The sequence below is a fragment of the Alosa alosa genome, chromosome 6 (genome assembly GCF_017589495.1).
Source record: "Alosa alosa isolate M-15738 ecotype Scorff River chromosome 6, AALO_Geno_1.1, whole genome shotgun sequence".
Classification (NCBI taxonomy): Eukaryota; Metazoa; Chordata; class Actinopteri; order Clupeiformes; family Clupeidae; genus Alosa; species Alosa alosa.
Genome location: NC_063194.1, coordinates 22,484,076 through 22,498,271, shown reverse-complemented (window position 1 = coordinate 22,498,271; position 14,196 = coordinate 22,484,076).

Here is a 14,196-nt window from a genome sequence, read left to right as displayed (position 1 = left end):
TGATGTCTGACTTTCCATTCGGCGAGTGTGTCATATCGCGCCTATCTTGAAGTGCTTAAGAGACGCTGAGAAGAAACGAGTGCTAGACTGTCCCTGTTGGCTGTGCAAGTCTCTAGGTCTTCATAAGTCAATCTGCACAGGCGAGAGACTATCCTTGCACCTCATTGTCAGAGGATCGCATATGGAAATGCTGAGAAATACTGACCACATATCCACAAGGACCATTAGAATGTCACTGGAAGGGCTGCATTTCCTCTCTTTAAAGGAACACGCCAACATGTTTGGACATTAGCTTATTCACCATATCTCCCAGAGTTCGATTAGTCAATACACTTTTTTTAATGTCTGTCCCGGAAAATTGGTAAATGTCCTGTTTTTTGGTGCAAAGGCACTTCTATTTTTTAAGTAATCCCTAGTTTCACTTTCAATAAAACCTATACGTTCCGCTCCTGCAATCCTACTAGTTATCTTGATTGTATCCTGCTGTCGGAGGCAGGCATACACTTATTTGATTGGTTGTAATGCAGACCTGTGAAACGAAAGTTTACCTAAACAATCAACATTACCTAACAACTACCGGCCGCGCGCAGCAAGCATGTCCAAGACAGTGCGTGCAGGTAGGCAACAGATTGGAGAGGGTAGCCTAGTAAAAAAAAAAAAATCTTTTTTTCCTCCGTCTTCCCTGGAACCGTATCAAGAATATTTGCGTCCAAAGGGATCCATCTCAACACGACTCAACACGTTACTTCATACCCCAGGCCTATAGGTGGCACTGTGTCTTTACAGAAATTCCCCAAAACTTGCAAAACTTTGGCTTTAAAACAGACAGAATAGGCTAATGGAAATGGCTAGTGCAAGGAAACCAGAATTGTTTGTGTGGACTGATGGTGAACTGTCAACTGTAGCCAACTGTAAAACTAATAAACTTTATTTTACGGTTTGTGAAGGGTGCAGTCCGTCCTTTATTTGGCTAACGAGGTAGGCCTACTAATCACCTTTACTTTCTTTGGTTGTAGGATAGTCCGTGATTCACATTAGTTTTGGCTATCACCGCAATTGGGCTACTAAACGCAAGGCTTACCCAAGTTCTAGGCTATTCTGTCGCCACATTTATAATATTGCTATAAAACCTTCGTTAGTAACAGTCAATACTTTTTGCCTGCATCAAATCGTGCATTCACATTCAGTGTGCTACCATCGGTTTAACGTGAGTTCTAAGCGTCTTTGTATGCGTATATCTGATTTCTTTCGACTGTGAATGCATGTATATATTTTGTAAGACATGTAAAATAAATGAATGACACTGGCACTACCCACAAATTAATGTAGCCTAAACTTACACCGAGACTTTCCTAATAACTTAAGTTCTCTCGTCACTGACAGTAGCTAGAATGCATAAAAAAAACACAGGGAAAAACAGTGTTCAATCCACCAAGTCATAAGCTATCGGTCGCGCAGCATCAGTTGTGATATTTATCTTAACGGAGTGTAATCGTAGGTAATGTCATGTATGAAAACTAGTATTGTTAGGCAATACTATAAGTGCAAGTCCAGGGCAGCTGAGGTGTGGCGATGACATCATCGATAATGCAAGCAGGATGTCGCGGTTTAAGCTGTCTAAACGAACTCAAACGGGCTACGGTTTGGGCAGTGCGTTTACAGGATTCGTTTGGGCCTTCGGCCAAGGCGAAGCAAAACCTCTGCGTTTAACCTAAAAGCGTCTCCGTGTGGGCAGGCCATGATAGCTTCAGCGAAAGTTCTACTAGGAAGACTCGTGGAGTGTAGCTTACTCCTCCCATGCTTACATGGAGCCAATCTTAGCTTTGCCTACTTTTCGGAAAGCCCTGCAATCTGATCATTCACTCATTCAATCAGCTTAGCCTATAGGAATTCAGTGGGCTCTTTAAATATGTACCACCTAACACTGCTTCTGCTTCTCAGTACGCTGACTTTGACGTCCTAGCTCAGGCTTCCGCGTGGACCTGGGCTCTCTGCATTTTTACATTCGCCCCTTCTGCCCTCCAGTGGCGTTACATTTGTTACAATCCTACCGCGCTCGTTGCTGCGCTGTTCAGACCTGTCGCCCTTCAGTCAGGGCCACTGCATGTCGCTTCATCGCTAATCTCTGCCTATCGGAGCCAGTCACGCCACGCTGTTGCAGCCTTCAATTCCACGATAACCTACCTGCCCGGCCCCGCCCTCGCGCAACTCTGTTGCAGGCCCATGTCGATTTTCGCAACAATTTCTCAAGCTTCAGCGCCTGGTTGGTAAAAGGTTATCGTGCTCTCTCTTCCCAAGCTCCTCGAGCTGGACTACACTCTACCCACAGTCATGCAACCTGCTTGCCAACGATATTCGGGCGGGCAGCAAACAAACTGACTTGTCTGACACGGTTTAACTTTCACTTAAGCCTCCTTACATAATTCCTGCTGATTTTATAATCCTTGCGATGTGTGCTGTAAATTGCTGGCCTGCACCACGCTGCCGTTGAACCCAACCATGTATTAAGACCTGAATTGATGAAGAATTGATGTTCTACACTCACTGTGGTTATCTCAATGTCTACCTTGGTTGGCGTCGTCAAACCAGTTGTCTTTTGTGTAGCCTCTTAATTTGCCTCGCTGCTCGTTGGGCTGCATAGGCTTTAGGCTAGGCTACTTTCGTCTGCTGGACCTTCGGTTCAGGTATCTCCTCGTGCATGGCTGCGGGAAGCCAGTTCATCGTTGCATTAAGTTTGATCATCTGGGATGGCGCCCCATACCTTCTGGTAGGAAGTCTACACGGCCTTCCTCGGGTGATTCTCTGCATGCACTGGCCGTTGCTCAACTACTCTCAGCTACCGCTGATCTGTCATGTCCCAGGTATGCCGTGACGCCCCGACGTTCGGCTATCTGGGTTCTCAATTTTGGGGGTCTTACACCAAAGCTCGAACCAAAATGACGCACGCCGCCCATGGTCATCAATTGCCAGTATGTCACACAAGCTATTATCTAGGCAATAATAGGTGTTTTCTTTTCAATGCCCGTATTATGTCAGTGTTCATGAGCTGACACCATAGTGTGGGCTCATGCCCCCATGGTTGAGAATTAATGGTTTAATGGTTTAATTAAGAAGCTGTGTCATTTGTGTATAACATATCCTTCTAGCGTCTTTTGTATGTTTAAAATGTCTTCTGATTCCGTATCGTGTATTGGATTCTATGGCAGGCCTCACTTTGCTCACTGCCACCAGTGGGTCGCCCAGCACTCCATATATTGGTGTTAATGGTTACGGCTGTTCATGATTATGTCGGTAATTTTACATTTTGCTAGTTGTGGTTTAAATGGTGGCCTATGCTGGAAGTTTGTTGATCTTCACTACCAACGTAGCCGTTGGCTGGTTGTTTTACCGATGACGATGCTACATGTCACCTGTCTAACCACTCCTTCCTTCTCGCAGGTCAAACGGAGCGGTCCATCACTGGCAGACTCAAGTCTCCTTCAGGCCAACGCCGCGCCCTTCATGCACTCTCTTTAGACAATGGGTCTCTGCGTGTCCGTGTGATTTCAGCCCATCTAGTCACGCCATCAGTCACATTGATTGCTGACTCGAATTGCTGTTTTAGCAGGATCCTCTGCAAATAATGTGTACTCTAATTTCCATTCTCCATTTTGCCTTGGCTGTTTTGTTTTTGGCAGATATGCTCACCCCGGTGATCGCAAGGCCAGGGAGGACGGGTAAAGTTCCTTTTACATTCTCCTCCCAATCTTTAATTTGCTAACCCCTTGCAGGTGCATCATGCCTCCCTCTTCCATTGAGGGGATGCAGTTCGCCAATGGAGAAGCAGTTCCACATATCACACTAATATCTACTTTCTTACAGGGATGGCAGTGCCGGTTCACAGAATCACGTTAATCGTGGATCATGTTTCCAGTTCATACTGGAGGGGGTCATCCCTCCGCCTTCACAAATCTCCCGAAGGCCAGTAGCCGAGGATATCTCCTCTGTAGCACGGCTTAAAACTAGCCTTCCTAATCCCAGCACTTATCACCTGTCTAGAACTGACTCTTGACTGTGTAAAACCGCACTCACTGATGCACTTTTCGCTATTGTGCCTACCTTGTAAATTGTTTTAATTGCACTGGCATTGTGGGAGAATTGTTTTAGCTTTAACCTGTTTGCCGCCACTTTGGTCTAGGTTGCCCTAGACGCTGGTTGCCCAGCTCACTGTCCAGGTTGCCTTGACGCCGGGTTGCCCGCTCATGACGCTTCGCCTAGGTTGCCCTAGACGCTGGTTGCCCAGTTTGGTCCAGGTGGCCCTGGATGCCGGTTTCGCCCGGCCGCCATGTCTGTCTGTTGCCCTGGACGCTGGTTGCCCAGCTCATGGTTCAGGATACCGCTATACGGTCAATGTTAACTGCCTGATTCCTCGACTTCGACGCAATTGATGACACTACGCTTGTCATCTGTTTGATCGCTTCTGGCCCGCTTATATCAGCTACACATATATTGGTTCCCAGCGATGCAAGGGGCAAAAGTTACGCATCATACTCCTTGCCAGACTCGAAGGTCTCTCCCTGAGCAAATGCTTCTGTGAGAACTCTGGATTCCCAGGGTACATTGTCAGTCGCTTTGATTAAAATGTCCTGGCCACATGGAATGTCGTGGTGAATGCACACCCCTCCACTCACTCAGGGGCCAGTGCTTGGCGCATGACTAATATAATTTCTGCATCCAGTTGGGCGATATGTATTGCTTATTCTCTCCTCATTGCTACCTTTACTCATTGTCTCTCCAGCAGCCAGTTCTAAACTGTACTATCCTGCCACAATGGTGCAGCTGGTATAGCTTCAGCGTTAAGTCATTCTCAGAGCTCCTCTGCACTCTGAGATGCATAAGCACCATGGTGGTACCCCAGCACTCATCTGTTCGTTGTCTCGCCATATTTCAGTAACATATGTTTCTTCCTCCTGTCACATACAGGCATGAATTGTCCCGAAGTCCTTTGTCCACGCCTTAAGGTCATGCTTCCTCGTGACATTGATGCTGCTCATCTTATTTTGGGGGCTTTCCAAGAACACAGGTGCTAAGGTGTAGCTCACACGCATCCATCCTGGCCTTGGGTCTGCAGCTCAATGCATTCATCTCACTCTAGCGGCTGCAGGTGAGCTATCGAACCAGAACACACATCTGGCTTCACAAGCACTAGTCTTCTACAAAACTAGTCATAATGCTTATCTATCCTAAATATTAAACCACATGACTTCGATCTGCGGATATACTCAAGCACCCATATCAACTAACTCATTGCTCGTCCCAAGCATCTGCAACCACAAGCTCTATTCCCCTGCATTGATCCTGAGTACATCATGTTTAACCTTTTAACCCTAACCATGTTTTGCTTCCCTGGTCCCCCGTTCACTACCTTAAACTACGGCTCACACGCTTACCCGATTTTCAGCAGCCATCTAGCTAACGTGTTGCTTAAATGTAACCTCTTCAAAGAGGTTCACTTCTCACTCATTCGCGATCGGGGTGAGCTAAGACTGCCGCCAAAGGGGGGCTATCCACGCCATCCATCAGGGATGCATCAAACTAACTCCTCTTGACATTTTCGATGCTCAGAAGTTGCTCTCCCATGTTAACTCAGGTACCTCATTTTACCTTCACAAATCCTGGTGGCGGTGGTTAAATTCTGGCATTCTCGCCTTGCACTAATTGCTGAAACATATTGGGCCCCAGCATGCCGGTAGCTTGTGGTGATTTAGTCTCAGCCATGGGCATGTTGCCCTTTCACTGATTGCCCAGCTCGCTCGACGCTTATGGTTCAGGGTCACTTCCGCCGGGTCGCCCGCTCGTGATGCACGCCTGGGTTGCCCTAGACACTGGTTGCCCAGTTTGGTCCAGGTTGCCCTGATGCCGGGTCGCCCGCCATCCCATCGGGCCTAGGTTGCCCTATACGGCTGGTTGACCAGCTCATGGTTCAGGTCGTGGTGACCGCACGCCGTTGGTTCGCCGGCTTCGCCTAGGTTGCCCTAGGCGCTGGTTGCCCAGTTCGGTCCAGGTTGCCCTGATGCCGGTCGCCCGGCCGCCACGTTGGTCTAGGTTGCCCTAGACGCTGGTTGCCCAGCTCACTGTCCCTTGAGCTCATGACGCTTCGCCTGGTTGCCCTAGACGCTGGTTGCTCCAGTTTGGTCCAGGTGGCTCTGGATGGGTTGCCCGCCGCCATGTCTGTCTAGGTTGCCCTAGCGCTGGTTGCCCAGCTCATGGTTCAGGGTCCGGCTGTCGTCTGCGCCCGCCACCGGCTTCATGGGTCGCCTAGGTTGCCCCTAGACGGCTGGTTGCCCAGTTCGTCCAGGCCTGATGCGGGTCGCCTCGCCGCCACGCTAAGGTTGCCCTAGACGCTGGTTGCCCAGCTAATGGTCCAGGTTTTTTGGATGCGGGTAGGGCCTAGACGCTGGTTGCCCAGCTCGCATAAGCACTAAAGTCCAGGTTGCTCTGGATGCCGGTGGCCTGGCTCGCCACGATGTACCAGCTCGCAGTCACTGGGCGCCCAGATCGCGGAAGTGCTTATGGTCCAGGTTGCCCTGGGCCCGGTTGCCCGGGCCGCATTGGTCTAGGGTTGCCCTAGGCGCTGGTTTGCCCAGCTCGCCAAGCTCCTAAATCCCACTAAAGCTTAAAAGCATGCCATGGCCCCACTACAACCCTAGGTTTATGGTTAACACCTAGCTACTTTAAAATTCTGTGGGGCCCTGGCACAACGCCTTCACCCTGGCCCAGTCATGCTGTTTAATTCATCTTGTATGTATACTAATGTCTCTGCTCCTCTCAGAACCAGATTATTGAGTCACCGCCCTGGCGGGCATCACTCATCCTTTTGGGGTAGGCTCCCAGCCCTGCCTTCATCCATCGGCAGGGAGGCGAGATCCGGCTCATCGCTGGACGGATCGAGACGGGGCCCACGCCAAAGACTGTTACCTATTCAGGACTCTATCATGCTTGCATCCAAGCCGCCTTTACTAATTAAATCGCTAACTGATTCTATTCTGTCTACTGAGTCTTTCTGGTAGAAATGATAGCTTCAGCTTAAAGTTCTACTAGGAAGACTCGTGAGTGTAGCTTACTCCTCCCATGCTTACATGGAGCCAATCTTAGCTTTGCCTACTTTGGGGAAAGCCCTGCAATCTGATCATTCACTCATTCAATCAGCTTAGCCTATAGGAATTCAGTGGGCTCTTTAAATATATGTACCACCTAACACTGCTTCTGCTTCTCCAGTACGCTGACTTTGACGCCCCTCCACCTCCCTCCAGCCACCTCTGCCAGCAGTCCACGCCCATCGGGCACGGTCTGCCTACCACATCTTCCTTCAGCCACCGCCACCAGTTGGTCCCTGTCTCGCCGTGGGGTAGGCTCTGCCTTCATCCATCGGGCGGGAGGCGAGATCCGCCATCGCTGGACGGATCGGAGGACGGGCCTATCAAAGACTGACTCTATTCATGCTCTATCATCCAAGCCGTTCCTTTACTAATTAAATCGTTAACTGATTCTATTCTGTCTACTGAGTCTTTCTGGTAGAACTTAGTTTGATAAAATGGGGCGCGAGACGGAGGAGGATATAGGCCTACAATCAAAGTCAGGGCCAGCGGCGAAGAAAAAGAGTTACACAACGCCGACAGGGTGAAAATGGGTAACTTTTCGGAGTGGGTAGGCTAACAACTTAATATTATGCATAGTATTGTTAATGTTTTATGGATTAGCCTTATTTCTTAAAAGAGTTGGTGAAAGGGCATTATAAGAACCGTTTAGACTCAGCAACCTTAAAGTGACAATGAATGCACCATTTATATAGCCTATCATTGAAATGTATAGTCTGGAATCAAACAATTTACCTTGCTTAATCCAAGGGGCGGGCAGAGAATTGTCTTTCAAACTGCCTAGGCATGCAATAGGCCAGCTTATTTACCATATCCGTATCCGGTCAGCAAAACGGCATACATCCTTCTTCGAAAGGAATTACTTAAGTGCATTGTGTTGTTCAACTTTCAAAGAAAAGCACAAGTCCAACTCCTCCAAAGTTGACGCCAGCGCCGATTCAAACAACCGCTCTTCGTTAGCCATAGCCACCTTCCTTGTTGTTCACTGTCACAGGACTGTCGTTATCCTGTTAAGCCCGCCTTAAGACTCTCTAACAAAATAGGCTGATTAGATGGCGCCCACGCATCAGCCAATAATAGAAATCCCTATGGTTTGATACTAGACGTACAGGCTGAGCAAATTAATTTGCCGCCGCTAGGGTGCGTCTAGATTTCTAGGCTACCATTTATAGTTAAACAGTATAACATTTGCAGCATTTGTTAATAAATTATTATTTAAAACCAGTAATAGGCCTAGTATAATTAAAGGCATTTAACATTAATCAAAAATCATAACTTTTTTGGGGTCGGCGGGAGGGGAGGGGGTCGGCAATGAATGTCCCGGATTTTCACAAATCACATGTGGCAACCCTACTTTGAGGCACTGTGCTAAGCTAGGCTAGCAGTGGGTGCATCTTGAATTTCCCCTAGGGATCAATAAAGTATCTATCTATCTATCTATCAGACCGAGGTACGAGAAGGGTATGTATCGACTTATCTACCGGTAACTTTGGGACGGTGAATAAGCTCATGTCCCAAAATGTTGCCGTGTCCCTATTCCTACTTACCTGGTCTCTAGTTCTTTATGCCATATAGTGATAAACAGATATAGACAGTGGACAACGTACTGCTGCCTGCATTGTGCCCAAGTGTGCTTGTGTGTGTGTACGTGTGTGCGTCTCTGTGCATGTGTGTGTGTGTGTGTGTGTGTGTGTGTGTGTGGCTGTGTAAGAGTCACGATTTGCTTGTCATGTGCCTCACTAACAGCTTCATACACCAAGCTGTAAGGATGCTGAACTCTCTCCCTCCTCCTCTCCCCCCCACCTCAGCTACATAACATCCTGACATTGGACCCACATGGTCAGCCTCTGCACTACTCCACCTGCACACTTGAACACTTGCACACTTGTACACTTTACAACTTGGTGTTGTTGTCCTGAAAAAACACAACACTTCTGCTGCTCTTACATAACTTGCACCACTATGCCACTTTCTTTATTACTTAGGTCAAACAGTATTTTATAGTATTTTACAGTATTTGCACTAGTATTTTATTGACTGTCTATGCACAATTTCAACAAAATTTTGCTGCTCTTATTTTTTCATTATTATTATATGTGCCCTCTTATTTACTTATTTACTTACTTTTTTTGTTTACTTGAATGTTATGTTTGTCTGTGGACTTAAAATTGGTCAAATATGTCTTGTCTTCACCGTGGGATAGTGAGAAACGTAATTTCGATCTCTTTGTATGTCTGGAACATGTGAAGAAATTGACAATAAAGCTGACTTTGACTTTGACTTTGATTTGTAGCCCACACAGCTCCTCCCACTTGCTTCCTCTCCCCGTGACCTCTGAGCCGGTCTCTGGCTGCATGTGAGGCCACTGGTGCCCGAGTGCCATTAGAGTGAGCTGTCATTAGAGTGCGCTTAATTGGCACCGACACTCAGCAATCAGACGCCACAGGACACACAAAAAAAAGCTAAAGACACAACCCAGCAGAGACTGGGTGAAGTTGAAAGGCCAGTGGAAATGTCAAAGCTTTTATTCAGCGGCTTTTAAGAGCCTTCACATTTCCTCTTCTCCTAAGAGAACGGATGAGTGTATCAGTGAAACGAAGACATGGGAGAAACAAATGAAAGAAATGGCCAGAGAGAGAGAGAGTGCGAAGAGAGAGAGAGGGAAAAGCATGTATCAGTGAAATGTGCCATGCTAGTTGAAAGATTGATCTGGGGGAGATACAGTAGGAGAAGATTAGGGGTGGAGAGGGTGCTGAGGGCTGGAGAGGGATGGAGGGATGGAGGAGGGAAAGACTGCACACTCATCCTTTCATTCGTCTTCTTCAGATCTGACAGCGAGCTCTCAAGCTTTTTATCTCCTCAGGCCAGAGGTTCACCGGTTAAAAGGAGCAATTGCACTGGCCGTCATTGACATTAAGTGACACCTCCATTTGCCACCACATTGTCCCTTTCCTTTCATTCCCTTAACTGGGTGTGCGTGTGTGGTGTGTGTCTGTCCTGGGTGTGTGTGTGTGTGTGTCCTGGGTGTGTGTGTGTGTGTGTGTGTGTGTGTGTGTGCTGGGTAAACGGTGAGACTGATCAAAGGCTCATGAGAGATTTACAGGAGCCTCATGGGTGTGAAGAGCTGATTATGATCTGGTTTTATTGGGTCTCTCTGCCAGAGGGGCTACGCTGAGAGTACCGCCGGCCTCGTCGTAATTCCACAACACAAGTTATAGCACCCATGTCGATTAACTACCCGAGTGACAAAGCAATTTCACAAAGTCTCATAAAAAGCATTTCATGATGTCACTGACAATTCCTCATATTTTGTCATTGCATTAGTATGTTTGTTTTGCGGATGTGTTTTCGCGCTCAGACACTGGCAAGTAGGTCCTAAAACTCCCATGATGCACTCTGCTGGAACGGGAGACGTCTCCCCCTGCGCCCTCCCTGTCCTCCAGACGAGTGCATAGATCAGCCAGCATGCGAGCTCAGACAGTCAGGCTCGCTCCATAGCACCCTGCGCCATAAAAAGCGACGACCGCAGATCGAGCTGCATTAAATGGCTATTTTTATAGCATGGCGGAGACCTGGGTGCAACGTAACTCTGCCCCCCCTCTGTCCTGAGGCCGTCGCACGTCATCCAGGCTAATGCATAGTTTTATATATAACAGCCTTTAATAATTCAGCCTAATGTCATGGCTGAAGGCACGGCCCATCAACGCCGGTTACATGAGTGCATGCAGGATCTCCTTTTTCTGACATTGTGTTTTGTAATTGGGTCAGGCATTCATCTGGACAAACCCCCAATCCCCCCTCCTCCACTTTCCCTTCTCTTACTCTTCTCCCTCTAGCAGCTCAGGGCATTGTTTCAGATCTATCAGGACACGACACCCAGCTCATCCATTAAGACACGGATGTGTCCCCAGCCAGCCTGCCGGCTAAATGACTACTGCTTTTGTGTGTGTGTGTGTGTGTTTAAAGGAGCGCTAAAAAAAACACACTGTGGGGAAAAAAAAATCACATAAAAGAGAAATGGGAGAAAAAAAAAAACACAGATGGACACTAGCGACCTGCACCGCAGACTTCTTGGGTAGTCAAGACGGTGTCTTCTGCGGCGGGCTGGCGCCTGGCGGGCCAGCTGCCCCGTACTAATGAATTCTTATGGCCCCGCGGCTAAAGACCAGCCTCATGAGCAGCAGCTATGGAGCAGTAAACATCGAGGTCGTCCTCCCAGCTATTCTCTTTCCCATTTCCCCTTCCACTCCCACCATTACGCCACCCCCCACCCACCCCTCTCGCCAAACAAGTCCACTTAGTCCAAGCAGACTGACTTAGGGATCGGCTTAATCAAACACATCCGTCTAAGTGGCTCCAATCAAACAATGCCATGCATGATTGCCGCTAATCATATTACCAGAGGGACGGGGAGGTAGGAGGTATCTGCGGCCACACAGTGAGTTCTGGGACGTCAGGAAAGTGCTCTGAGATGATTTACTCTCAGCAGTGAGAATAATGGCTGGAATATCCCAGCAGGCCTCTATATCGTGAGGCGTGGCATTCGTGGTCTTCCACAAGCATTGGTGCTCACATCTCGGTTCAGTACCACTGGTTGTTTGCATGTACTGTGTAACATGTATGTTTGTGTTTCTTCTAACATCCAGGGCCGTATAATTTAAAATGTAAAGTCTAACATGATCTAATGGGGTGACTTGGTGAAAGTCTACAGTATTTGCTAATTGAATTGCATGAGCAAGGTCCTAAGTGCAAACCTCAGCGGGCCAGCTCAGTGTGCCCACACACCACATGATAAATAGTTCATGCACAAAACCCTTTGTACGGAGCCCAGGAGGTGTCTGCAAGATCATTTTGTGTATCGAGAGAATGTGCACTCATTTTACTAAATCGGGCACACGTTTTACTAAATTGTGCACTCATTTTACTACATTGTGCTCTCAATTTAGTAAATTGTTCTCTCAATTTAGTAAATCGTGCACACAATTTAGTAAAACGTGCACATGATTACCTGTTACACTTTAGTAAATTGTGCACACTTTTATTATATTGTGCGTATGTTTTACTAAATTGTGCACTCAATTTACAAAAATTAAAATGAGAGCACAATTTAGTCAAATGAGCGCACTATTTAGTAAAACTATTTACTAAATTGTGTGCACAATTTACTAAATTGAGACCACAATTTAGTAAAATGAGTGCACAATTTAGTAAAATGTGCACACAATTTAGTAATATGAGCGCACGTTTTCTGGATATATACCAAAAGATATCTTGCAATGACCCAGGGTCCCGTACCTTTGCTTGTTCCTGAACTTGCACTTTCTCCATCACTTAGTTTGTTCATACTGTTTTGTAGAGGTATGTAGCATTTTTGCTTCCATTTATTGAGTTGAATTGAGGTGGGAGGAAGGTAGCATCAAGTAAATGAGGTCAGGGGTGGACAGTAAGTACATTTACTTGATTACTGTACTTAAGCATGATTCTTGAGAAGTACCTGTTACTTTTAACCACATTTGATTCTTCAAATGCAATAATGTGATAGACCATCTTGAAGTTCATTTTTTCAATAGCCAAATTGGACTTGGCTGAATTGGCTGTGGTAATGATGGTGGCAACAAATTTTTCATTAGAACCATGGGCGTAGATTTAGGGTGGGACGCTAAGGACTAGTCCTAATCAAAATTTTAAGATGACAAAATTGTCCCCACCAATATTTTAGCGAACTTATTTGTACTGCTGATCATTCCGACAGCCAGCACGACAATACAAGAAACGTCAGGGTTATCTGACACGCAGGCTACACGCATGGAGAATGCCAATGCACAGGCTACTTTGCAGTGGCAGTCAAGCGAGCAGGTGTCAACGACAACGATAAGTTACCAGGGCTGTCTGCCAATACATACCCCATAAAAGGCCAAAGTAAAAAATTTTGATATTGAATTTGACTGACAGAGCTTTCAATTCGGCAGCCGTGGCCTACTGGTTAGCGCTTCGGACTTGTAACCGGAGAGTTGCTGATTCGAACCCCAACCCCTCATTGCTACCCAAGCGCTGCTGTTTTTGCAGGCAGCTCACTGCGCCGGGATTAGTGTGTGCTGAGTGTTTCACTAATTCACGGATTGGGATAAATGCAGAGATTAAAATATACTTATACTTACAATTAACCACATTATAATCAATAGGCCAAAATCATAATTGTGTATCTGTGCCGAATTTCGTAATTCAAGTCCAGTGTAGAACTGAATAAGAAAATCATAAGGCTGTATATCTTGAACTTCCAGTATGTGAGAAACTTGGCTTGCCTTAATATCTCCAACCTCAAGTGCAATGCAGAAAAGGATGCTACAAGGAAGGGAATTCAAACACACTCAACACCTTACCATCTATTGATGTCATTGTGGTTCATTGAGATATCTGACATTTTTTCTGTTAATTGGCTTGGATACAAAAGGACATTGTCGCCTTTGTCGGTGTCCTTATGTGAACTTGCACAGATAACCTTGCTCATCTTTACTTGCGTACGACTTCAATGCTTCAGGGCAGCCGTGGCCTACTGGTTAGCGCTTTGGCCTTGTGACTGGAGAGTTGCCCCTAAAGTTCCCTTGAGCAAGGCACCTAACCCCTCACTGCTCCCTGAGCGCCGCTGTTGTTGCAGGCAGCTCACTGCGCCGTGATTAGTGGGTACCTCACTGTGTGCTGAGTGTGGTTCACTAATTCACAGATTGGGATAAATGCAGAGACCAAATTTCCCTCACGGGATCAAAGAGTATTTATACTTATACTTCAGACCAGAGCTGATGCTTCAGCAAAGGCCGTCACTGAAAAGCTGTGAATGTCGTTGAACACAGCTGTTCTCACATTAGCCATCTCACATTAACCATTGTTGCCTAATTACCAATTATTCATCAAGTAGTATCTACTTTTTTTTAGTGTTTTTCACATAGTATTTTGCAGTATTTTTAAAATACAAAAATACAAACCAATAAAGTATTTTGATTCAAAATACAGAGCCATTTCCTTCAACCCAATAAAATAAAAATGACAAAATACTATTTTGTAT